The following is a 26428-nucleotide window of genomic DNA, read 5'->3' as shown; positions in this document are numbered from 1 at the left end:
GGCTTGGGATCGATGTCTGGCCTCATGCACGTGGACAGCCGTGTCGGAGCGCTGAGGTTGACCCGATTGATTAAGAGGCCCGCTTGCTTACGGCCGTGTCAATAAGACGGCTGTGAAATGAATGAGCGGAGGGGAGGGGCGCTTCGGTGTTGTCCCTCGGAGAGGAAGGGCCACCTAGTGACCCTCTAGTGCTCATCATGTGTTACAGTGGCTGTTAGGTGCAGGGAGGAACGTGGACGAATGGGTGCAAAGGAAGTGAGCGTATGCCGGCGCATTTGCGCTTGTATGTCGAATTTCCTTGTGGGTTTTCGTGCAATTAATGAAGAAAGAGAGGCCAGAGAGTACTGAATTATGCATCGAGCTGTTCTACCAGAATAATAATTATCTTGAGTGAGTGAGTGAGTGAGTGAGTGAGTGAGTGAGTGAGTGAGTGAGTGAGTGAGTGAGTGAGTGAGTGAGTGAGTGAGTGAGTGAGTGAGTGAGTGAGTGAGTGAGTGAGTGAGTGAGTGAGTGAGTGAGTGAGTGAGTGAGTGAGTGAGTGAGTGAGTGAGTGAGTGAGTGAGTGAGTGAGTGAGTGAGTGAGTGAGTGAGTGAGTGAGTGAGTGCACGTGGCCTCTGCTTCCGCGCGCTAATTTCGTTTTCAGGTGGACCGCTCGGTCTCGAGAGCGCGGTGCTAGGCCTTCAAACTTCGCTCGATATTACGTTATGAGTGCACGACACGGCATGCTTTGTGCCTGCGCTGGGTCAAGCCGTCCACATGAATGCAAAATGTAATTGTCGCAGAAAACACGGCGTTGGTGTTTCAATTGTTGTAATACGAAAATCTTTATTGGTATACAGGGTCATGACGTCACTCAGCGCGGGAGCTTCGAACACCCCACAACGGTGACGTATAACGTGACGTAACGCGTGGGATGAAAGTGAATAAACCACGATACGTAATGCAAACGAAAGGTGGCTACATGCCTCAAATTACTGAACTTTTTAAACAGACTGATTACGCATGAAAAATTGTTTTAAGTTTCAGCCAGCATTCAAAACCGCCACCTTCTGTTTGTTAGCCTCTCACGCTACCGCCGAGGCAACACGTGGAAAGCCTGTACGGCTTGGAAACCTGCCGGTGTTTATATGTATTTTGTAGTCTTTCACATAAAATTGTATTATGCGACTAATACGTATGTGCGTAATTGGAGAGGACCATGGCCGCTCTCGACTTTTGTCCTTAAAAACCGTCTCATTTTTTATTTTTTGCCGTTAATCCCTGCTTTTACGCTCCACTAACGAAAAAATGACTAACAAATAATAAAGCACATTGCTGGTTATCCAGCAATAATGCCTCTCAAAGTAATGTTTTCATGGTGAATGTATTGCCAGTTTTCTCCCCACTCACATTGTAGCCATAAATGAAAAGAAAAAGATCGCGCACAAATCGAAGGTCAAATATTTGGACTGCTTTGCCGAAGGTCTGCTGCCTCGAAGGCACAGGGCACAACGCAGAAATTCAAAAATCGAGGAAGATGGGCCACTCAAGGGACCTTAAAGAATGCGGGATCGACCATACCTAAGTAAACAGTGGGATCACTGTTTCTTTGGTAACAAAGCGTCCGTAGGTTCAATACAAGGTTAGTAAAGTAATCGCGGTGCTAGAACTGCCAAGCCTAGAGAAATATCTAACGAACTGGCGTCCCAGGAACCGAAGGAAGGTCCCGTTGAACGCTATGTATGCTCAAAACTGTAGGCAAGATAGCGCATATATCGATTCGACAGCTTCCGTACGCACTGTCTGCTACAGCAGGAAAGCTAAAAAGAGAGAGAGAGCGTACCGAATCTGTCGAATCGATCCAAATGGGGGGAAAACATGGTCGTAGTGACCTTGGTGCGACGACGGCGTTTAAACAGTTCTTTCGCGTTTTTGAATCGAATCTCTACGGTCTTCAACGTCTTCTTATGCATGAACAAAGTTACATTCTCCCGTCAATCGCTTTCTTTCGGCATTGCATTTCTTCATCGTTTATTACTTTAAATTCAACTCCGAAGGCAATGGCGTGCACTGAGCGACCACAGAACGCCAACGAAAAATCAATACAACTGTCCGAAAGCAAATCGTTCATTCTTTATTCGTTTTTTGTTTGTTTGTTTTCTTTTGCCTTAGTTTTCGTATCTATTTTTTTCTGTGAGCTCTCACCCTGGCGAGCATTCAAAGAAAGAATGAATGTTGAACTGGCCTTGAAAACGTTGAAACTACATGGCATAATCTTGCTGTCAAAAATTGTACGCTTTAATTTAGCATAGGATAGTTCAAGGGCCCACAATATACGAAAGGTTGTATTTATGACCTACTTAGGTGATTGAAATAACGGAAATTTCTTGCACCAAGGCACTGCCATGCTGTGCGCTGTGCGGAAACTACCCTTCTCCTCCTCTCCGCGCGCGCATCTGCTGGGATGCAGCTTCCGCCCTCCTCTCTGTGGCGAGTGCTGCTGCGAAACACCTGTGGAACGGCGCAGCTGGTTCCGCCGGCTCGGCGGAGGAGCCGGCGGTCGGGCGGCCGACACGCTCGGCTCCGGCTGAACCGGTTGCCACGGTAACGGCGCATGCGCAGTAGGGGCCTTTTGGAGGCACCGGCGAAATGCGTAAACCTAGCCCAGTGTAGGTCAGCTTCTACCTATGCTAAGCTTTCGCACCAAAAGGTGGGTGAGGCGGACCGGATCTGCCGAATCGATTAAAATGAAAAAAAATCATGGATGTTTCAGCATGGCATGAACATAGTTATGCGAGCGAAAGCTGGGTTAAACATGGTTATGCATCATTCCACGATTCTTTTTCTTCATATCTTTAAGTTAGCTAGGTTTTGGGGAAAGGAAGGCGCAGTATACTTTTTGGGCGGACACCACGAAATTATAGACATCTGCACTGAATCAGGTCAAGGTCACGCCATCGTTTTGAAGGTCAAGCGGCCGGACAGGTTCACCTTGGCTGCTACATGTCGTAGTAAAGATTCGCTTCAAGGACATGGTCGTTTGCCCGTGCGATCTTGTGCAATGAAGGCGTTTAAACAGTTCCCTCGCGTTTTTGTATCGAATCACTATGGACCTCGAAGTCTTCTATCGCTTGAATAATGTTACATTTGCGAGACAAATGCTTTCTTTCAGCGTTGCCTTGCTTATTCGTTCGCCCCTTCAAAATTCGAACTTGGACTGCGAAATGGCGTGCGCTGAGCAACCACATCAAGCCAGCGAGCAATCAACTCAACTTTGCGAAAATAAATCATCCATTCTGATCTGCGTTTTTCTTTCCTCGTTTTTTTTTTTTTTGTATTTATTTTCTCTGTGAGCTCTCGTAGTGATCGCTGGCGAGCATTTAAAACGAAATCGAACGCGGAACTGGCCTTGAAAACGTTTAAACTATGTCGCGTAAGCTTGCCGTCAAAATTAATATTTTGATAAAGCCTAAAATGGGCACAAAGTCCCACGGAGCAAAAGGTTGCATTGATGATACTAAATAGTCGAAAATGCGGAAACGTGGTGTATGCCATGCTAGGGAGCGGAGAGTGTCGCCCGCTGTGCTTGAGGTTCTTCACGACATACGTCTCCAATCAGAGCGGTCGATGTGGTCTGTGTCTGGCAACAAACAGGGTATACTGCGGCCGTGACCGCTTCAGCCTGGCTCCGATCAATGAAAGTGGCGATGGTGTTGTTCGGGTCCGTGTTGACCAGCCAGCGTACAAAAACCCGGGGATCTGCAGCGGGCGCAACCCAGTTGAACAAAAAAAAACTACAGCAAATTTTATGTTATTGCGACAGAGTTTCTGTGCGGTTTTTGACGGGAAATCTGTTGTGACAACAGAACGTTCGGTAGTAACAACATAAATTTCTGTAGTTACAACAGAAAAGTGCTACAGAACTAAAACAACAAAAATATACTACAGAAAAACTACAGAACTACAGAAACGTACTACAGAACTGCAGAAAAATCTGACTTTTACGACAGAACTACAGATTATTTTGTCGTATTGTTTACACGTTTCTGTAGTTTTTTTCGACTGAGAATCAATACAACTTTGCAACTGATCACCTTTTGTAGTCGAAGAAATTGAAGAGACCTGACCATAAAGTTTTTAAGAGGAAATATACATGTCTACCAAGAGCTTCCACCAGCTCGCGTTAAATTAAAAAATTTTCCAAAAGTTCATTTATTTGCTGTCAAAACGGTAGCAGCCTTACTAAACAAATTTTCCGAGTTTCTCTATGCTTAGTATTTAATGCGGAACATGGAATGCGGAACATGGAACCGGGTTAAGTGGAGAAATATGGGAGAGGCCTTCGCCCTGCAGTGGGTATAATCAGGCTGATGATGATGGTGGTGGTGGTGGTGGTGGACACCTTGCGATAAGTTAGCATGTCCGCGGTAAAGCGCCCTCTAGGCGTTCCATCCTGGGCTATATTACATGCGGTTCGAATATCTCAGAGCAAATCGCATATAATCACTAACAAGTCATCTGTCTGCCAGATGTGTTTTAGCTAAGTAAGTTTTAGTTCTTCACAGTTCCGCAATGAAATCCAGTAGGTAGTTTGCTGCTCCCTTATGTGAGGCATCACAACGAGTACAGGCTTCGTTCGGTGAATTCTACAGGGTCTTGAATATTTGGGGGCTGGGATTTAAAAAATTCCTATGCAAAATCTACTAATCCATTCGAGCTGAAATAACGTTCACAAAGTAGCAAAATACAGTCTACGTTATCTGATAAGTGATTCAACATCGGTACTTGCCTAGATTTCTCGAAATCGAGAAAAAACTGCTCTCGGTGGCGTGCACAGTTTTCGCAGAAGAGAGTCGAAAAGCTAATTTAACATGATGCGTCATCTGTCGAGCAGTGTGACAAGCTCCATCCCGACCGTTGGCGCGCTTGCCTCGCTGCCCGACAGATGACGCACCATGTTAAAATAGATTTTCGACTCTCTTCTGCGAAAATTGTGCTCGCCGCTGAGAGCAGTTTTTTATCGATTTCGGAAAATCTAGGCAAGTACCGATGTTGAATCACTTATCAGATAACGTAGACGATATTTTGCTACTTTGTGAACGTTACTTCAGCTCGAATGGTGTAGTAGATTTTGCATAGGAATGTTTTAAATCCCAGCCCCCAAATATTCAATACCCTGTATGTCTGAGGCAGGCAGCTGTGATTCATATCGCAGGAGCGTCCCATCAGAAGCGAACATGCAAGTTTTGCAGGAAACTTTTTCTCGTCGGCCTACTCACACTGGTCTTGCCGACCGCTCCGCAAGTCACGGTTTCATATTGAGCCGTGCGATGGAAAAACAGAATCGAGACCGGAGGCCCTGAAAAGTGCAGAAGCCAGGCAGACTCATGAGCGCTTGGCCGCTAAGAATATGTTCGCTCAAAACACGGTAACCGGTCGCTGTTTTGAGGGTGAGTCGACCCAGACAGCGTGTTTAGGCAAAGAAAAAGCCCACATATCGAGGTGCCGGGAAATAAAAAAGAGAAAAACTCGTCGAACGGCGTCATTTCCCGTTCGCTACCTGGCGAGAGCCGAGGTTCAAAATCAAGGTCGTCACGATAAAACGTGACCTCTTAATGTCCCTCTCTTGTTCTCAATATGGATGACGCCAGCGTACACATGGGCTCAGAGGGTAATGATGTACGTGCGTGAAGATGCGACGCCGATTTTGTTTGGTTATATGGCCCTTCGATTACTTTTCTGGCTACTACATCATCGTTTGTCACGACTCTCCGCCCATTCCACTTTCGTTCAGTGCTTATGATTTCTTTATTACTCACATCCCGTAGTGTTGTCCAAAGAGAGTGAGTTTTCCGGGTTCTGAAATGTCTTGCGAGCTGCTTCTAGCTAGTTAATCTTCAAAAAGGGGAATCGAAGAGTGCTGGCTGTTTATACTGACCTTCATTTAAATGTATTCACTGAGAAGCATTTTTAAAAGACCGTCAAAAAATGCTTTTAGTATTATTATATTAGGCATTTTAAGCATACCTCGCACATGGGCTATTCGATTTCCGCTTTTAAAGTGACATGAATTGTCGCCGTCTCCTCGCTTTCATGAAAAACACAGCAAATCTGGAAGCATATTCTTTTACTTCAACTGAGACGGCCTACATTATCTTATCTGCTCTAGTCAAAAGTAAAAGAATTAGAGGCGTTAGGCTGCGCCTATACATTGTCTAGCAAAAACGGAACATGAGTTTCAATAAATGCTAGCGCCAATTCACTGAGAGCGTTTTGAATATGCAAAAACACGTTTTCTTAGTTCATATTTGAACCCAGGTGTGGCCCCTCATGACGAAACATAGCGTTATAAAGTTCCTCGTGTAAAGCAAGACGCGAAGGTGCCATCGAATATTATCCAGGACCTTTTATGATCATCAAATGACAATCAGTTCAGTCGTGTCCGACTCTTCGTGACCCTATGGACCATGTCACGCCACGCTTTCCGGTCTCTCGCTATCTTCCTAACATCACATAACTTCATCTGCAGTGCCTCGAGGATGCCATCTAACCATCGCGTTCGCTGCCTACCCCTTCTCCGGCGACCCTCAACCTTTCCCAACATCAAATCTTTCTCCAGCGACTTCTCTCTTCTCATCAGATGACCAAAGTAGCTGAGCTTTAACTTTAGAATTTGACCCTCCAATGAGCAGTCAGGGTTTATGGTCGACAATATGGACTGATTTGATCTTCTGGCAGTCCAAGGAACTCTCAAGAGTCTCCGCCAGCACCACAATTCAAACGCGTCAATTATTCGGCGGTCAGCCAGCCTTTTTCACAGTCCAACTCTCGCATCCATACATCACAACTGGAAAGACCATAGCACGAGTTATACGGATCTTGGTTGGCAAACTAATGTCTCTGCTCTTTACTAGGCGGTCAAGGCTAACCATTGCTCTCTTTCCCAGAAGCAGGCGTCTCCTAATTTCATGGCTGCAGTCTCCTTCCGAGATAATCTTGGAGCCCAAGAACAGAAAATCTGTCACAACTTCCACTTCTTGTCCATTGATGCTCCAGGACTTGATAGGGCAGGACGCCATGATCTTTGTCTTTTTAATGTTCAGCTTAAGCCCAAACTTCTCACTCTCTTCTTGTACGCGCAAATGACAATAGGGGTAAGACAAAATTGAAGAAATATTTGCTTAACGCTACAGACTAATAATTCACGAGACGTGTTTCGTACGTCTCTGTCCAGTAATGAACGTCGGAATGGCGTCAAGGTTTCACCCGCTCCTCAGTAATTGCAAGAAATGCAATGCCCCACGACGCAACCCTCAGCGGGCGACTGTCTTAATGTCCGGGGCGTTACAGTGGCCACGCGCATAATACTGCCGCTCGTTCATTGAGACCAAAACTCGGTTGCTGCAAGGTCCTGCCCGCTTCGTTGACTCGCCGACGCCCCCATGGCGGTGGCCTGACAATGCTGCGGAGTCCGAGCACTGACCGAATATACGCGCCCTTCCCCGCGGAACCAGCAATTCGTCGCTGCGCACGAACAATGGTGGCGCCTTGAGATCAGAAATGTTTCTTAGTATTCTTTCTTACCTCACCTGCCTGTGGGCAGTGTGAAAAGGCGAGAGGAAAGAGAAGAAAGTGCAGTCCGAAGAAAATAAGGGCCAATGTTCCCGCCCAGACGTCCTCTCCGTCTTTTCCGCGGCCACTGCGTTCACGAGCGTCTCTCAGTCACATAACAGCGCACCAGGCCCGCGCACGCAGGCAATTGCCACTCTTTAACTCGTCCTCCAGGCACGCCCTTAGCAGTACGCTTATTCTTTTCTCGAATAAAACCGTGCAGTACTGAAAAAAGTTGAAGATAGCCAATAGGAGCAGCCTTGACCGCACAGTGGTCCTTTTTTTTTTTTTGTTTTTGCGATGACTGCTGCTTATGCAGATCATCGCATTTCCACGGCAATATGAAGGGCTTTGCGAAAGAGCACTGCGATTGCAATGACTTTTCTATTGTTTTCACAGCGACGTCTACACGTGCGACAGAATTTTTCTCGAAGGGCGCTGCCGTCGCCGTAACTGAAACAGGAACGTGCACTTCACTGCCGTTGAAAGAGCATTTTATGGGACGCATCTAGTACAGATTCTTTTTTGGCCAACATTCTGCTTCTTCACCGCCAGTCTAGTTCACCTTTGACACCACATCTAGTAACATTATTTGGTGCCGCTATCAATAATCACGCCATAAACAGCGGCACGCAAATTATAGAAATCTAGAATAGCGGATTAGAAAATGATTCGTTAAAAGCACGGACCCGGATGCGTCCCCTCTGAGTGAGCCCTGTGGTGAATTTGAATCGTGTGGTCACAACATCCACCTGTCGCTGCTCTTGAATCGGGAACCACGAGAAGCACATACCAGGGAGTGAAAGCGGGGAGGGATCAGCACGGCTTCCGCTGTCAATGTCATTTCTTCGTTCTTTTTGGACATAAGCGGACATTCCCCGAATTTCCAGTTTGCTGTTTTCATGCTATAGCCTCGCAAGGAATGTTCCCTGATGAAGGGCTGTCCGAGCTATGAAATATACTACCCCGTGGTGTCCTATATAACCGTGGCTCAGTGCGCTGGCTGGCACCATGGCCACTGCACTGTTTTACGGCTGCGCAGTGCGAGACGTTTGTGCCGCGGTGTCTGGATGAGGCTCTGCTGTGTCTGTGCTTTCTCCTTTCCTTTTCTTCGCTTTTTGTGTTCGAGGCGTGGACAGGAAACGACGCCCTGGCAGTGGCGATTTCACGCGGCTGGCTTTGTTTCGCCACGCCGCTGGCTAGCCGTTCCAGGACTGAGTGGAACAAAGAAAATAAAACTCATTTACTACCACTGCCGCCGCGATAGTTGCTGCGTTGATCTTCAGCTCTCCAGGACGGATTGTTCTTCGGAGGGGTGGAAAGCGCGCTGTCTGAATGATGTGACACGGAGTTCGAGTGCGGGTGTTTTGCAATGGTGGTCAGATGGTCGCTCACCGAAAATGCAAAGCGATGTCCAAAAAGTAATGCCGCTCTGATTTTTTTTTCTCGATCATACTTCATTCAAAACATGCTGCATTCACATATAGTATGTCAGCCTACCTAGTGGACCTATAATACTTTTTCAATGTCATCTTTCTCACCTCGTATGACTTTTCCTCCTTCAAGAAGCCAACAGAGGCGACAACGAGCGAACCCACACCATCCTGAAAACGAAGTGATTCCCAGATCTATCTGAACTTCATTGCCTACCATTGATCCTTATAGTCTGACTTAAGACCGTCTGATTTTTATCTGTGCACATCGCAGATTCATATTTTACAAGGACGCGAGCGCCAATCGCACCGTGAGGACAGGGTAGCCAGAAAAAAAAAAAAAAAAAAAAAAAAAACTTTGGAGATCCTTCAGTTCATCTTAGTACGACACGATAGCCTTAAAGATTTCTATGTCCGCTCGGGGGTCCCCAAGCGCGCGCTATTACTGACATAAACGATTTTTGTCTTAACACATTGTTTTTGAGTCCCAGTTGAACGAACGTGACTGGGCGCAGTATAAGGTAGCGACCGAATATATTCAGAGATGACCATGCATCTAATTTTTGTTTTAGGCGACGTCGCTATGTGCAACGCCATGGCTACGTCACGGCCCCTTTGACCAATCAGGATTTTTCGGTAATGCCGACGCCACTTTTTTTCTAAAAACGAGGTTTTAAAGCTGTCGCGCCCATATCTGGTATAAAGAAGCCATGCACGCACGTGTTCACCGGTGGCGCAATGTCATACGTCGCACAGATCACAGTAAGCATTATTATAGTTCCGGCAAATATACGACTGTAATATTTGTGAGCTTTATACATTTTGCACGAAGAGTGTCTGAAAACCATGTCATTATGTTTTGCAAACCCCTTGTACCTAAACTCGCGGCAAATATCGAAACGTCCACACGTGAATCAGGCTGTTCGATGTGGGCTACACAACCCTCAAATCCTGTTCATGCGTGCGCATTGACTTCGGTGTAGCATGTAAAGCTGAGAAGAGCTGGCGGAGATTCAGGGGGACAAGTGGCTAGGCAGAGTCAGACGGCAAACTGAGGCCAAGCCAGGGAAAGCCAAACCAAAAGACGGGCCAAGAGAGATAGATGGAGGACGGAACATGAAAGCAATAAGGTGAATACAAGAAAGTGAAAGAGCAGAAAAAAAATGTGAGCGCAGCTCATCAGCTGTTTCACCTTTTCGATAGATTGAGGCAGCGATTTCTAACAAGACGTGTATGTACAATTACAGACAACCTTTTCTTTTTCGCATGTATTCCTTCAAGAAACGCTCTACTTCTTCAAGCTTCTTTCATGACGCTCTTGGCTGTCATGAAAGAAGCTTTGTGGTCGGAAAAATAGTTATCGGGAGGTTGCGGGAAGCAGTGCGTGCGCCCATAGGAACGTTGCGCGACGAACAGATAGCGTTTCGGCAACCGGAGAGCACCCTCGCCGTCACGGGAGGACCCCCTCCTCCTCTTTCTGCATGACGGTGACGGTGTGCCATGGCGATGTGGAGGCGAAACGAAGAGGCGTCCGTGTGCCGTGCGATGTCAGCGCACGTTAAAGATCCCCAGGTGGTCGAAATTACTCCGTAGCCCTCCACTACGGCTCCTCTTCCTATCTTTCCACTTTCACTCCCATCTTCCTCCCTTCCCTTACGGCGCGGTTGCAGTGTCAACAGAACACGTGAGACAGTTACCACGCCTTTCCTTTCCAATAATTAAATCAATCTACGCAGTCACGTTGTCTTCACTAGCTAGCGGCGTCAGCGTAATCAGTCTGTCGCCTCGACACGTAGGCAACCCCTCCCCCCCCCCTTCTTTTCTCGTGTTCTCCGGTTGCTGCGCGCGCTCCTGCCCCCATCATTCGCCGCTGAGTGAAGAGCCGGTTCGAACTGAGGGGGGATGGGGAGCTGAAAGGGGGGGGGGGGGGGGGAGGCGTAGCTGGTTACGAGGCCGGCCGACGCCGACGTCGACGCGAAACCCAGGAACGAGCGCCAAAGAGCTGCGCTCTAAAAACCAAGGATGCAAGAAAGGAAGGGAAACCGTACGAGAGCGAGAAATAAACACTGTGGCTCTCGCCGAATGTTTTTAACTACTTTGTTGACTAGCTCGGCCATAACTCTCTGCTTGTTTTCTTTCTGCTGTTTTCATTCAGTACTTCAGAACTACAACTTGATGTTATAGCAAGAATACATGGCGATTACGATGTTCCCGGTCAAGAAAACACCTGATTTTTAGGAGCGTAAGCTCCACTCTGCATACATTATGTCAGAAGATTTGGACAACCCTGCAGTGGCCACAGGACTGGAGGAGGTCAGTTTACATCCCCATTCCAAATAAAGGCAGTGCCAAAGATTGTTCCAACTACCGCACGATCGCGCTTATTTCGCATGCTAGCAAGGTGATGTTGAAAATCCTGCAAGGTAGGCTGCAGCAGTATGTGGATCGGGAGCTTCCGGACGTGCAAGCTGGGTTTCGCAAGGGCAGAGGAACTAGAGACCAAATTACCAACCTTCGCTGGATCATGAAAAAAGCAAGAGAGTTCCAGAAACCCATCTACTTCTGCTTTATTGATTATGCGAAAGCGTTTGACTGCGTAGATCACAGCAGATTGTGGCAAGCTCTCCAAGAGATGGGAGTTCCAATTCACCTCATCTGTCTCCTCAGGAACCTTTATGAAGGGCAAGAGGCCACAGTCAGAACTGGGCATGGTCTTACTGATTGGTTTCCGATTGAGAAAGGGGTGAGGCAAGGCTGCATACTGTCGCCCTGCCTATTTAACCTATATGCAGAGTGCATCATGAGGAAGGCCGGTCTGGACGCGTCTTCAGCTGGAGTGAAGATTGCTGGAAAACGTATCAACAACCTTAGATATGCGGATGATACCACTTTAATGGCAGAAAGTGAAGTGGAACTCAAGAGACTTCTGATGCGCGTACAAGAAGAGAGTGAGAAGTTTGGGCTTAAACTGAACATTAAAAAAACAAAGATCATGGCGTCTTGCCCTATCAAGTCCTGGAGCATCAATGGACAAGAAGTGGAAGCTGTGACAGATTTTCTCTTCTTGGGCTCCAAGATTACCTCAGAAGGAGACTGCAGCCATGAAATTAGGAGACGCCTGCTTCTGGGAAAGAGAGCAATGGTTAGCCTTGACCGCCTAGTAAAGAGCAGAGACATTAGTCTGCCAACCAAGATCCGTATAACTCGTGCTATGGTCTTTCCAGTTGTGATGTATGGATGCGAGAGTTGGACTGTGAAAAAGGCTGACCGCCGAAGAATTGACGCGTTTGAATTGTGGTGCTGGCGGAGACTCTTGAGAGTTCCTTGGACTGCCAGAAGATCAAATCAGTCGATACTGTCGACCATAAACCCTGACTGCTCATTGGAGGGTCAAATTCTAAAGTTAAAGCTCAGCTACATTGGTCATCTGATGAGAAGAGAGGAGTCGCTGGAGAAAGATTTGATGTTGGGAAAGGTTGAGGGTCGCCGGAGAAGGGGTAGGCAGCGAACGCGATGGTTAGATGGCATCCTCGAGGCATCGCAGATGAAGTTATGTTATGTTAGGAAGATAGTTAGAGACCGGAAAGCGTGGCGTGACATGGTCGATAGGGTCACGAAGAGTCGGACACGACTGAACGACTGAATTGAAACTGAAGCTCCACTCTTCGGGTTCAAATCCAGGGAGAACTTGGTTCCGTCCGGGGGACGTTGAAGCTGAGCCAAGGTGAGATTAGAATTTCGAGCCTGCCTGACGGCAAGCCTCGCCTAGTGTGTTATGCTATAACAAGCTGGTGCATGACCACATGACTAGCCGACCACTTGGCCACCACGAATAACCCTTGAAGTATGATATCTGACCTTTAAAGGTGACCGGTTCTCAATAATTCCAGACATTATCTGATACGCACGCGACAACGTCATCTGAATGCATGATAGTCGCTAAACAATGACCTCGTTATTAGCAAAACCAAGCAAAACAGAGCTATCGCTCGTCGAACTAGGTTTAACCGCGTTTAACTACTACTATTTTTTTTTTTTGCATTGACTGTGTGTAGTTATTCCTCAGGAAAAAAAGCATGCAAGCATGAGTTCCCGGAAGGTTAGCGCTGAAAGACGGATAACAAACTGACGGCATGGCTCCGCGCTACTTATAGTGCCATAGACATCCAGAGCGCAGATCTTTGCGCCCGTTGTGCGTTCTGAATATCAGCGACAGTTCAGTTCAGGCGTTCAGTCGTGTCCGACTCTTCGTGACCCTATGGACCATGTCACGCCACGCTTTCCGGTCTCTCACTATCTTCTTAACATCACATAGCTTCATCTGCAATGCCTCGAGAATGCCATCTAACCATCGCGTTCGCTGCCTACCCCTTCTCCGGCGACCCTCAACCTTTCCCAACATCAAATCTTTCTCCAGCGACTCCTCTCTTCTCATCAGATGACCAAAATAGCTGAGCTTTAACTTTAGAATTTGACCCTCCAATGAGCAGTCAGGGTTTATGGTCGACAATATCGACTGATTTGATCTTCTGGCAGTCCAAGGAACTCTTAAGAGTCTTCGCCAGCACCACAATTCAAACGCGTCAATTCTTCGGCGGTCAGCCTTTTTCACAGTCCAACTCTGGCATCCATACATCACAACTGGAATATTTGTTGAAAACTACAGAAATTTTTTGGCAGCTGTCCTGCCAGAAATTTTCTGTTCTGCTATGTTTTCAATTTCTGAATTTTTTTGTAATTTTATTTATTTTCTGTTTACAACTGATTAAATATTTTTGTAAATTGACAAAAATTTTCTGTTATACGACGTTTTTTTTTTTGTTTTTCTTTTGTCGCAGTGAAAAGAATGATGCAAATATATCTTTTTTTTACTCGTCGTTCATTTCACGTTTTCTGTCTGTAACAACAATAAAACTGCGTTAGGCGCCAATTCCTTCCATGAACACTACTTTAAGGCGAAAGCCAACTACATCTTACGAATATCTCTCGGGGCTGGCAGTACTCGATGACACAAATAAGGTTGGCCTCGCGACAGCCGTTGCCTACCCACCGAAAAGAGGAAGTGGAAAAATGCCTAACAGATACCATTGTAGCAGGGAGTAAGCAACAACGGACCTCAATGTGGCGCCACTAGTTATCTTCTTTCGAATCGAAATTATTACGCAGCCGATCATCGGACAGCGTCTTCGGGGTTGTCATACCAGTTCGCTTTCTACTACGAATTTACCTACTATTCAAGTAAAAATCAATTTGCGGTAGAAAATAGAACAGACGGCAAAAATATATCGAATGGTTTGCCTTCCAATCAAGGTTTCGCTGGAAAACAGAAAATTACTGTTTTTTCCGTGAACGTATTTCGGTCAATGAAGTAGAACAGATATTCTCTGTCCTGGTACAGAAATTTTCTTTAACAATACCTGTAATTTAATGCACATTTTTTACAGTGTGTAGTTAGCTCTGCGTCCTGTTTTCAGTCAGTTGTCCCTGTCTTTATGCGCTAACCTTCCGGTAAATTTATGCACCAACTAGCCTGCAACTGCAAGAATGTCCTCGGTAAGAGCATGAGTTGGCACGACCGCATAGGCGCTTGTGTGCGCGCTCACCAAATCCGCAGCGTCCGTGTGCACCCAACCGTTACCGAAGGGCGGACTTGGACGTCATGCGAGCCACCACACGGGAAGTGGAGTCAAAAAGAGGCTATTCAGTATTCCACGCAACGTTTGTGTGTATCTTGCTGAGCGCTGACGTTTAGTTCCGTCTGTCCCGCTGGAAGCAGCGAACGCGTCCCAAAAGGCTCTGCTTCAGCAAAAACCGCGCGGCGATGCAAAAAGAGTAGGGCTGTGACCAAGTTGCGAAGGCAGCTGAGACCTCTCGGCGCCTGTCTTGGATCCGTGCCAGAGAGTGTTTCGCTAGATAGGCGGATAGAACTCCCCGAAGCATGCGAAGCCTGGTCTCGTAGCTTGCAACAGTGTGTCAGCGATATACTTCGGAAGAAGAAAAAAAAAATATCTGAACCATAGCGACCTTGGACTCGTAAATTAGAAGTATCTCTAGTCAAACCAGACAGCAAGAAGAATAGACATAACAGCCTTCGAAAGTGGTTGTCAAAAAGTCCATCTTTTTTTGCCCTCATGTAGCTAAAGGATTCCTTTCGTTTTACACGCACTCTTTTCGTGTGGATAATAAATGTGAATACTTGCAGGCGCACTAATTTGTATCGAGTAACAAACTGTGGTTTGGTTGGTTTTGGTTTATGGGGTTTAACGTCCCAAAGCAACTCAGGCTATGAGAGGCGCCGTAGTGGAGGACTCCGGAAATTTCGACCACCTGGGGTTCTTTAACCTGCACTGCCAACGCACAGCACACGGGCGCCTTGCTGTTCGCCTCCATCGAAAAGCGGCCGCCGAGGCCGAGATTCGATCCCGCATCCTTGGGAACAGTAGTCGAGCTCCGTAACCACTGCGCCACAACAAACTGTGGAATAACGTCAAGATGTGCATGTATGTCGTCGAGATCACTATATACCTCACCTAACGGGACGAACAGCTGATAAAAATGATCTGCGAAAGTACAACAACAAATAAAAACCACACTTGGTCTCCCGGGATTTCTCTGTTCCATCCACCTGGTTAAAGACTACAACAACTAGTAACTTGTTGCGGTGAGGTTTCACGCAAGTGCTGTCACCTCTTTGGACAATTGTAGACCGCGACTCGACTTGGAGGCGCGGATTAAATAAAAAATTGTGGTTCAACGCTGCTGAACGGAATATGTAGCAGAAGCATTAGGTGCGGGTGACCAAGCGTTCTTCTTCTTCTTCTACTACTACTTCCCCTTCTACTTCTCCTTCTTCTGCTTCTTCTTTTTCTTCTTCGCAATTAGACGCGGCTCTCGCGCATGCGCATAGCGGGCGGGGCACACTCACGCGAAATTCGGCTCTGACCCGCGTAGTGTAGGTTTACGCTACAAAATTCTACTTCCGCTTAAAAGCACGAAAGCTAAGGGTGCATTTTGTTTTATTTAGAAAATGCTTCATTGGATTAGGTACTTTTTCCTCGAGTCTGTACTTTTTATCTCGGTTTTTCTGCTCCAAATTCATTTTCTCAGTATTTTGCGACGCGTACTAAACGCATTCTAAAATTATCTCTTATTAAGATTTAAAAAAGTGCGCTCATCGCGCTCGTAAGTACTTTATTTTGAGCGGTCACGAACTCTGTGTGACTGGGAAGCGTCAGCACTATTTCTTTTAGTATATATATAATTAGGAATTGGTTGAAAAGGCGGTAAACTATCTTATGAAAATAAGCTGATGCGCTCGTGCAAAGTAACCGGTAGTTTTACACAAGCCTTCAGTCCGTACACAAATAAGAGAACAGCGCTTGACACACCAAGACCCTCGTCGGCGCACGTATACAAGCAGGAAACAGACTTACACCGCATTGATAGAAGCCCCCCCCCCCCCTTCCTCCCATACACACACGCACACACACACTGAAGCTAGTAACGTTGCACTGAAGTGGAAGAGTACACATTTATAAAAAGAGCACACTCAATTCGCGCTTACACGGCAAAATGTGACGACGTATTCTTTACGGATTATGCCAGGCAGTCGTAAAGAGAGTGCTGACTGGCAAGCCCCTTTCAACATCATCTTTCAACAGCACGCGCTGGTCTTCGTAAGAGGCCTTTTGCAGTGCTCTTAACGCCAACGCAGCGCTAATCTTTGACGCGCCTCACAGAGAAACGTCAGCTAATAGGAAAGGAGCTCGCAGAAATCCTTCCATCCCCATCGCCTTCAATGTCGAGCATTCGCAAATCCTTTCACTAGGGACTCACTCAGAGCAAGAACATGTTTGACCAGGCAGCAGGAGATGCTCCGGCGTTGGAACGTTGCTTTCGAAGTCTCAGCGCTTGCTTTATATGTGCGGTAATTAGGCTGTTACATTATTCGTGGCAAAGCGATATATGCGTTGAGTTAGGTTACGTCATTTCATCTTTACGAGCGGGAGCGAGAGCGCTGAAGCCGCGGAGTGGCGAAAAAGTTTTCTCCAAATGTAATGAAGCTGCATGTCATTTGTTCGTAACAAAATACATCTATGTTTCAGGTGTCAGTGGGCTGGTCTCTGCCATTAGCCACTCTGTGTTTTTTCGATAGAAAGTATATTTAGTTTTTTGGTTGGGGTAGGAGAGGGAAGGCAAAAACTGAGGTTTTAAAGAAGGTGCCTCCTTGTGCAGTATGCCTCTAAGAGAGATTGATCACAGTTAAGTGTATCAGTTATCCGCAGTTTACAATTACCGTATGAAATATACAGGGTTAACAGATTTCACACCCGATTCCAATCCTCAACATGCGCCCACCTGCGTTAGAGTTTGCAGCACTGTGATTACCCTCGCATAGAGAGCTCATTTTTGGATACCCGAAAAGCGAGAATAGTCATACAGATTTTTATTTTTTTTTTCTGCGGAGGATAAGAACACTTATTTGTTCCATGTTCATAAAGTATATTAGTCTTTATGCGCGGTTTAGGATGCTTTATTTTTGCGGTATTTTTTTTGTAAACCCCGCCATAATATCAGCCCCGGTTTGCAACTCTTGAGTGTCACTTTTTTTTTTTTAATCTTGTTTTGCAGCTATACATATATAGGTGTGTACGTTCTAGCGCACGAAAAATGTGATTATCTCTCTTATGTTAAACAAAATGTTAATTTTCTTCTTTTTCTTTTCAGGATGCATTGCTATCTACGTCAAAGTAATCAACCTCCTTTAAACAAAGTCGGGTACTCCTACAGTGCTCAAACTTTGATGAAAGTGTACAGCGAAATGAAAAGAGGTCTAGTTCCATTGAGTTCAAATAACTTTCTGATTTTTGCCGCAGATGACTAAACACGTGTTCATCGTTTAATTTACTTGCCACTCTAGATTGCGTACTCGCGTCACCAGTTGCATTGCAGTGACATCAAGTGCGACGGAACTCTCTGTTGACCAACCATGGATGGAGCATCGTGACGTCATTCCTGATGCCACTGCATGCCGGCCAATCAGCGCCCGACCGTGTTATGCCGCGAAAAAGAACCACAAAACGTGTAATTAACAGCTATACAGCTATCGCTGTAAAGCGGCTCAAGCAGACAACGATTTAATACAGAAAGTTGAACGCACACTTTTATTTATATACGACCTTGCATCCTCTACTGCTGTCTGAGCTAGTCTCGTCATTCGCTATTTTCTTTTTTCTTTTTTGCCTTGATTAACTGCGAGCTCAAAAAATGGAAATCTGTTTTCGCCAGGCACAAGGCCAGCTTTCTGCAAACGATAACAATGTATAGTTGGACCATGTGCAATTGAACAATCCTCATTACTCACTAAACATGTCGTAATCAATACAATATTATTGAGGATACACTTTTGCACTCTATAGATCATTGCGGATGCAGTAAATTTCCTCGTTTTCTTTCTGGGCCAGTATTTCTCTTTTTTTCTTTTTGTAATCCTGTCTCAATATATCTTTGTCATTGTATAATCTTCCGACTCGATCTTTACATTTATATCTTCGACCTTCGTAACTCGAACACGCGTGGCTAATCTCACAGAAAAAAAGAAACAAGGAAGTAGTGCAAGTGAAACTGAAATGGGATTATAGAGCTCCTCAGTTCAGTTCAGGCGTTCAGTCGTGTCCGACTCTTCGTGACCCTATGGACCATGTCACGCCACGCTTTCCGGTCTCTCACTATCTTCTTAACATCACATAGCTTCATCTGCAATGCCTCGAGAATGCCATCTAACCATCGCGTTCGCTGCCTACCCCTTCTCCGGCGACCCTCAACCTTTCCCAACATCAAATCTTTCTCCAGCGACTCCTCTCTTCTCATCAGATGACCAAAGTAGCTGAGCTTTAACTTTAGAATTTGACCCTCCAATGAGCAGTCAGGGTTTATGGTCGACAATATCGACTGATTTGATCTTCTGGCAGTCCAAGGAACTCTTAAGAGTCTTCGCCAGCACCACAATTCAAACGCGTCAATTCTTCGGCGGTCAGCCTTTTTCACAGTCCAACTCTCGCATCCATACATCACAACTGGAAAGACCATAGCACGGGTTATACGGATCTTGGTTGGTAGACTAATGTCTCTGCTCTTTACTAGGCGGTCAAGGCTAACCATTGCTCTCTTTCCCAGAAGCAGGCGTCTCCTAATTTCATGGCTGCAGTCTCCTTCCGAGGTAATCTTGGCGCCCAAGAACAGAAAATCTGTCACAGCTTCCACTTCTTGTCCATTGATGCTCCAGGACTTGATAGGGCAAGACGCCATGATCTTCGTCTTTTTAATGTTCAGTTTAAGCCCAAACTTCTCACTCTCTTCTTGCACGCGCATCACAAGTCTCTTGAGTTCCACTTCACTTTCTGCCATTAAAGTGGTATCATCCGCATATCTAAGGTTGTTGATACGTTTTCCAGCAATCTTCACTCCAGCTGAAGACTCGTCCAGACCGGCCTTCCTCATGATGCACTCTGCATATAGGTTAAATAGGCAGGGCGACAGTATGCAGCCTTGCCTCACTCCTTTCTCAATCGGAAACCAATCAGTAAGGCCATGCCCAGTTCTGACTGTGGCCTCTTGCCCTTCATAAAGGTTCCTGAGGAGACAGATGAGGTGAATTGGAACTCCCATCTCTTGGAGAGCTTGCCACAATCTGCTGTGATCTACGCAGTCAAACGCTTTCGCATAATCAATAAAGCAGAATATATAGAGCTCCTACCCAAGGTCAATCTAACCGGCTTCTGGTTTGCTTCACCCATCTTTTTTTTTTTCGTCTATCAGCTAACGCTGTTGCCTTTCGCATGGTCCTGCTTCCCTGTGTGTTTTATCAAAGTCATTCCTAGCGCGGGGAGACGTCAATCCTATGCACGTAGCATTAGCCGAATTTCAGCCGTCTCAATCACTAACTCCCTTTTCGACTCCAATCGCGTCACTTGGACTGGGAGAATACCGAGGAAAGGAATTCGCACCGAATCTGGCTCGTTCCCTGCCTTGGCTCTCAACGCCAATCTTGTTTAGTAAGGACAAGTTGAACTCTCTAAGCCGCTCTTTCTTTTGGATGCCTCAGTGCGCGTGTGTGTCACTCCTCTTTTTCATTTTTCGACGTTCCTTGCTTCATTCTTCACTTCATTCCAACTGGGTTTCTTTTCCTTTTTCCTGCGTTCTCCATTTATTTGCAGGCACCCAAATGGTTTATAGACGACATGTCTCAGCCTGTTCTGACTTTTTTTATGTTGTCTATTTACAACTTCCACCGTTTTCATTTCCCTTAATCGCTGAAATCTGGGATTCAATACTCTGACAGGTACCATGAACACCTTTGAAAATTCACAGGATAAAGTTGACCTTAACACAATCCATACCCTGCTGTCCGTTCCGACTTCCGGACAAGAAACAATTGGTGTCCTCTTCCTCACTTCCACCTTAAACCCTCTCCTTGGGCCACAAATTTAAATTTTTATTTTCTATTCTGACATTGTCATTGCTTTTTCACGTCTTTTTTTTTTTTTTTTTGACATCTTTCCCGACCTTTTCATTCCACTAGCCATAAAACGGTTCTACTTTTCGTTTCGTATTTATTAGCGAGACCAGATTTCCCACTTGGAACAGCAGTGAAGAACTGCAGCGAACACTCGTTTAGAAAAGACTGCAGCCAACTCACGGCCTGCTTGTTTGCACTTTATCCGGGCAACGTTGAACGAGGTCGTTTTTCCTCCCAACTTCAGTGGATCGGTCTATACTTCATACCGGAGCCCTTCCTGGGTCTCGGAATTGGAACAGATCGCCGTCCAGCCGAAAAAGCCGCATCCCCCCTTTACCTTCATGTTTCCAGCTCGAAAAAATGGGCTTCGTGTTTCCTTCACTATGATGCTATTTCCCGGCTACTATCTTGTGTTTTCTTCTAAAACTGACGGCAAAGTAGCAACCGTAGTTGGAGCACGGTTTTGAACCAAACGAGGTAAAGAAAGTTCAGAAATGAGTGTCACGAACGTGTAGAGGAACTCTTTCGAACTGTACGTGCATTTTGCTGTCTGCTGACGTTTTCTTTTTGCCCCGGGCGAAAGAACGGGTCGACGCGCCGGGGGCCATGATGGGCGCGTATGGTGTATATAAAAGCTTCCCCGCCGGCGGCCACTTCACTTTTCACCAATGGCCTGAACGTGACCCCCTTCTTTGTTTCATTTTATTTTTCCGGGTTTGTAGTCAGACAGCTATAGCAGCTCAGTCTGGAAGGAACGGTCTTCAAACCGCACAGCGCGTTCGCCAATCTGCAGCCCAAGGGCGCCCTACGCTCCGAGGCAGTGGATGAGGGCTGAGTCCGTCTAAGGTGCGACGGGAAACAATACAGCAAAACCAGGATTGGCTACGTCCGGAATATATGTAAGAGTTTCGGAAGATGGCGTCACAAGCAGACCGCCATTATTTGCAGAACAAAAGAATTGCAGTTGCTATCTCCCCCCAAAAGACAGTGTCCACTTCAATACTGTTCTCCTCTCCTGTTTCTTCTTTTTCTTTTTTTGCTCGCTTTTTATTGGTTTCACTAAGCTGCGGCCGGGAAGCAATCCCAGTAACGACAAGGAACGGTTTTACGACATGACGAGCTAGGCCTCGACAGCGAACTCGAGGCTGGATGCTGGAAAAATTCGCAGTCGTCTAAAGAAAATAAAGCAGAAAGCTAGAAAGATGCTCTTTTAGGCTATGCGCGAAGAGCACGTCAACGCTGCTGTCGGGTTTGCCAATTTTTCGCTTTCTTTTCGCCGGCGTTTTGCTCGCAGTTTAAGGACGTGGAAGGCAGCGTGGTTGATACCTTGTCTATAAGTGTTCTACATAGCGGTGTAGGGACGCATTTCAGTAAAACGTGATGCTGATTAAATTGGCTCTTGTGCTTAAAAATTTATTCCTACACAGAAAGAATGCAGAAAAGGTGTGGATATCCTCGCTTCGAGCTGTCCCTGCCACGATAAATTTTTAAGCAGGGAAACAGTGCGGGACATTTTTGAAAGGTTAAAAACGAAAGTGGTGCAAGATAAGGGCTTTTGCAGACAGCTCGATAAAAAAAAAAAATCACTAAAGACGAACGTAAGCGATAAGGAAGGCGGGCTAACCGTCGCCATGGCGATGCCAGGAAAACTGTGATTACAAACAATGCAGAGCAAGGCGCACAAGCATTGAAAATGTAATGCAATGCGGGAAGATTAGAACAATGGACTGGCGGAAAATAAAATAAGAAAGCAGAGTGAATGACTTCGCACTCGACATCCACGAAGCCCGCCACACGATGGCACCATGATAACGAAGCGTTTTATAGCACCTGAAGATGGGGAACCTTTCTAACGTCACAGATGAATTTGCCGGCTTCACTTTCCACTCAGCAAAGGTACCGCTCTGGAAGAGCTCCCAACGTATCACGTACATAACAACAAGGGCGTTATGTGCGTTATTTGTATAATTGCGTTTGAAGGGATCACTGCGATTAAGTGCGCCCTACCTTTGTAGAGTATACGAGTTTGTAAGCCTACTGCGAGACCGTCTTTTAACCGTTTGGTAACATCGTTTCGTCGATATTTAGTTTGTTATTATTGCTTTCTCACGCCAACCGACGTACAGAGAGGGGACGTGTCCAGCTGTCCGGGGCATGAAGCTACTAACATCTGTTGGCTATCAGTAAAGCGAAAACTACATAACTCGAAAGAGGGTTTCTAGTTTTGAGAAAACTATAAAGTTCAGAGACATATAGCACGCGAACATAGAGACCGTGATGTTCGACTCCTCAGGCTGCCACAAAAAGGACTGTAAAATGCACGCCAATTATTCCGACGACCACAGAACATGAATGAGATGAATCGAACATTCTAAATCTCCGCTTCTCGCTAAATTCAAAATATTTTGAATATCCAGCGCCCTGCAGCATGTTGTGGCTGACCTGGGAACTAGAAGATTTTCTAAGTAAATAAGTAAAGTAAATAAGGGGTGCTAAGTAAATAAGGGGCGCCAAAGGGAAATGGACTAGAAGCCGAGGCGATAGCTTGAAAACATGGCGCTCGTTTTTAAACCTTCAAGACGCGCTTTACATCACATAGATACAGCGTCGAAGCACTCAAGCAGCGAGACGTTAGAAACCAACGCTCCATGGGTTCAGTAGTCAGGCGTGGGGCCCCGTAAATCTCCACGAAATTGCAAAAAAGCAAGCACTTTTTTCACATTCAAGTCAGCACCGCACGCAACCAGACCAGTCGATAGACAAGGTGCAAGTCGCCGCCTTCCCCGCACGAGTGTTTGCGGCCAACAACGCGCACATGCGCTCGACTAAAATAGAGACAATAACGATCGTTTATTTCTTTTCCCCTTTTTAGCTTTTTAATGTTGTCTGTTTATCCTTAAGGCATTGTTTCCGGCGCACGCAATCACCGAAGGCTGCATATAAAGAGAAAGTGTCGTCCTTGGCGGACCCAGGAGCACAAGCCGCGCGGTATACACAGGCGGGGAAGCCGCTACGGGGCGCAACTTTTATGAACAATGTGGCTCTTCGCTTCTTGTTCCGCCGCTGACTCCTATAGACCCGAGGTCTGGATCTAAAAAAAAAAATCGATTCGCTCGCTTCAGATATTAATCACACACACTGCAGGCCGAGTTGATGGTTGCGTACTCGATCGTTAAGCTGTATACGTCCCACTTGCACTCGTAACCATTGTCCGTGCCCGTGCGCGCACATGTCCGAGGCGGGACACTTCGCTTTAAAAAAGTGACGAAAAGGGGAAGCGTATACCAAAAACAGCTCGCAAAAGGAAACATTCTCTTACAATAACAGCGTTTTCGGTTCTTCTCTTATATTTTTTTGTTTTCCTCTTTTTGTTTTTTCTTTCTTTTTTTTTAAAGCCGAAGGTTTGAAATTGCTAGTGTTGACATCCTAATAAATTGTACAAAAGAGCTAACTCAGAAAAACGTCCTGCAAGGAGGATCCAGACCGTTCTCTGTTGTTTGAGTAGTGTTGCCTTTTGTAGTGACTCCATTTTCAATCCGTTTGACTTCCACTTCGTGTGCTCTCGACGTATTTGTTTCTATCTATCTATCTATCTATCTATCTATCTATCTATCTATCTATCTATCTATCTATCTATCTATCTATCTATCTATCTATCTATCTATCTATCTATCTATCTATCTATCTATCTATCTATCTATCTATCTATCTATCTATCTATCTATCTATCTATCTATCTATCTATCTATCTATCTATCTATCTATCTATCTATCTATCTATCTATCTATCTATCTATCTATCTATCTATCTATCTATCTATCTATCTATCTATCTATCTATCTATCTATCTATCTATCTATCTATCTATCTATCTATCTATCTATCTATCTATCTATCTATCTATCTATCTATCTATCTATCTATCTATCTATCTATCTATCTATCTATCTATCTATCTATCTATCTATCTATCTATCTATCTATCTATCTATCTATCTATCTATCTATCTATCTATCTATCTATCTATCTATCTATCTATCTATCTATCTATCTATCTATCTATCTATCTATCTATCTATCTATCTATCTATCTATCTATCTATCTATCTATCTATCTATCTATCTATCTATCTATCTATCTATCTATCTATCTATCTATCTATCTATCTATCTATCTATCTATCTATCTATCTATCTATCTATCTATCTATCTATCTATCTATCTATCTATCTATCTATCTATCTATCTATCTATCTATCTATCTATCTATCTATCTATCTATCTATCTATCTATCTATCTATCTATCTATCTATCTATCTATCTATCTATCTATCTATCTATCTATCTATCTATCTATCTATCTATCTATCTATCTATCTATCTATCTATCTATCTATCTATCTATCTATCTATCTATCTATCTATCTATCTATCTATCTATCTATCTATCTATCTATCTATCTATCTATCTATCTATCTATCTATCTATCTATCTATCTATCTATCTATCTATCTATCTATCTATCTATCTATCTATCTATCTATCTATCTATCTATCTATCTATCTATCTATCTATCTATCTATCTATCTATCTATCTATCTATCTATCTATCTATCTCTCTCTCTCTCTCTCTCTCTCTCTGTCTGCAGTTTTAATCCCCACATCGTTCACGTTTCTTTTGCCTAGCCCGGACTTGAGGAAGGGGGCTTCGTTTACGGCAGCCGGTTTCGTGGTGGTGGTGGTAGTGGTTGATTTATTATTTTTTTAAATAATCAAAAAGAAGAAAAAGAGTGTTGCCGGCCGCGGCAACTGCTATCTAAAAAACTGAAGCACTTGAGCTGCGGCCGGCGGGAAGGAAAAGGGGATAGGGAGAGGATAGCAAGGGGAAGTAGAGAGGGGAGCGATAGGAAGAAAGGACAGGGGAGCTTTGTACATTATTGACAGAGTAAAGACAGTCAACGAGTTCGCATCGCTCGCGCGCAAGTGTCCGAGCACTGTCCACGAATGCCAGCGCGCGAGCGGCCCCTGCAATTATTTAGAAAATATATACACATAGTCGCGCGCACGTAGCGTCCTGTCGCAGACAGATCGCGCGCGCGACGCAATGCACCAGCTGCCGGGGTGGGGCGCCCGGCAGCATACGTACAAGGTAGCACACACGGAGCGTTCAGGTCACGCACGCACTACCTGGCGAAGAGCAAGCGAGGCTTCAAGCCCGCCCGCTCGATGAACGCACAGAGGCTCACCATTGCCCTGTCACGGGTGCGCGCACTGCCTCGCGGCCACAGGAGCGTCTCGATGCTGTCCGGGATGATTCCGAGCGCCCTATAAGCCGCGAGCATCTCGCGACGTGGCTCTGCGGATGCGGTACAGCGAAGCAGCATGTGCTCCAATGTCTCCACTGCACCGCAATCACCACACACGTCGCTCGACGATAGTCCGTGGCGCACCCGTCTTACCCCGGGCCACACGCAGCCGACGCGCACTCGGATGAGCATTGCACGCTGTAGGCGCGACAATGAGCGCGCGCCGACAGCAGGGATGCGCTCTCCTCGCGCGATGCGTGGGTCCGGGTGTTGCTGACGGAGGTGGTCATAGATTACCGCGCGCACGTCCTCCAGAGCGAGAAGTTCGTCGCTGGGAGGGAGTTGATGTGCGGCGGTGGCGAGTTCATCGGCTTGCTCATTGCCGTGTATGCCGCAATGGCCGGGCACCCACTGCGCGCGAATGCTGCACTTTCGTTCTGCGAGGTGCTCGAGGCGCTCGCGTATCGCGCACAGCAGCGGTGTGCCACGGCCGGGAGTCTGCAGGCGGCTGAGGGCGGCGCGGGAGTCACACAGCAGTGCACACCTGGGAGGTGGCGGAGCCATGGTGAGCAAT

General features: G+C 45.9%; 1 protein-coding gene across 2 annotated transcripts in view; it reads right to left on the bottom strand.

Moving 5' to 3' along the window:
• Positions 1 to 26428, bottom strand: part of LOC146178472 (uncharacterized) — a 147705-nt gene that overhangs the window by 96532 nt on the left and 24745 nt on the right. The window contains exon 2 of one of the 2 annotated variants that reach the window (XM_084578301.1): positions 5260 to 5339. The exons of the other annotated variant lie outside the window; for it this stretch is intronic. The gene's annotated coding sequence lies outside the window, so the exon portion shown is untranslated. The remainder of the gene's footprint in view (positions 1 to 5259; positions 5340 to 26428) is intronic. 2 annotated transcript variants of the gene reach the window in all.

The sequence above is a fragment of the Amblyomma maculatum genome, chromosome 9 (genome assembly GCF_055883805.1).
Source record: "Amblyomma maculatum isolate TAMU_Amacu chromosome 9, ASM5588380v1, whole genome shotgun sequence".
NCBI lineage: Eukaryota > Metazoa > Arthropoda > Arachnida > Ixodida > Ixodidae > Amblyomma > Amblyomma maculatum.
The sequence above is the reverse complement of the archived record's forward strand: the minus strand, read 5'-3'. Positions and strand labels throughout refer to the sequence as shown.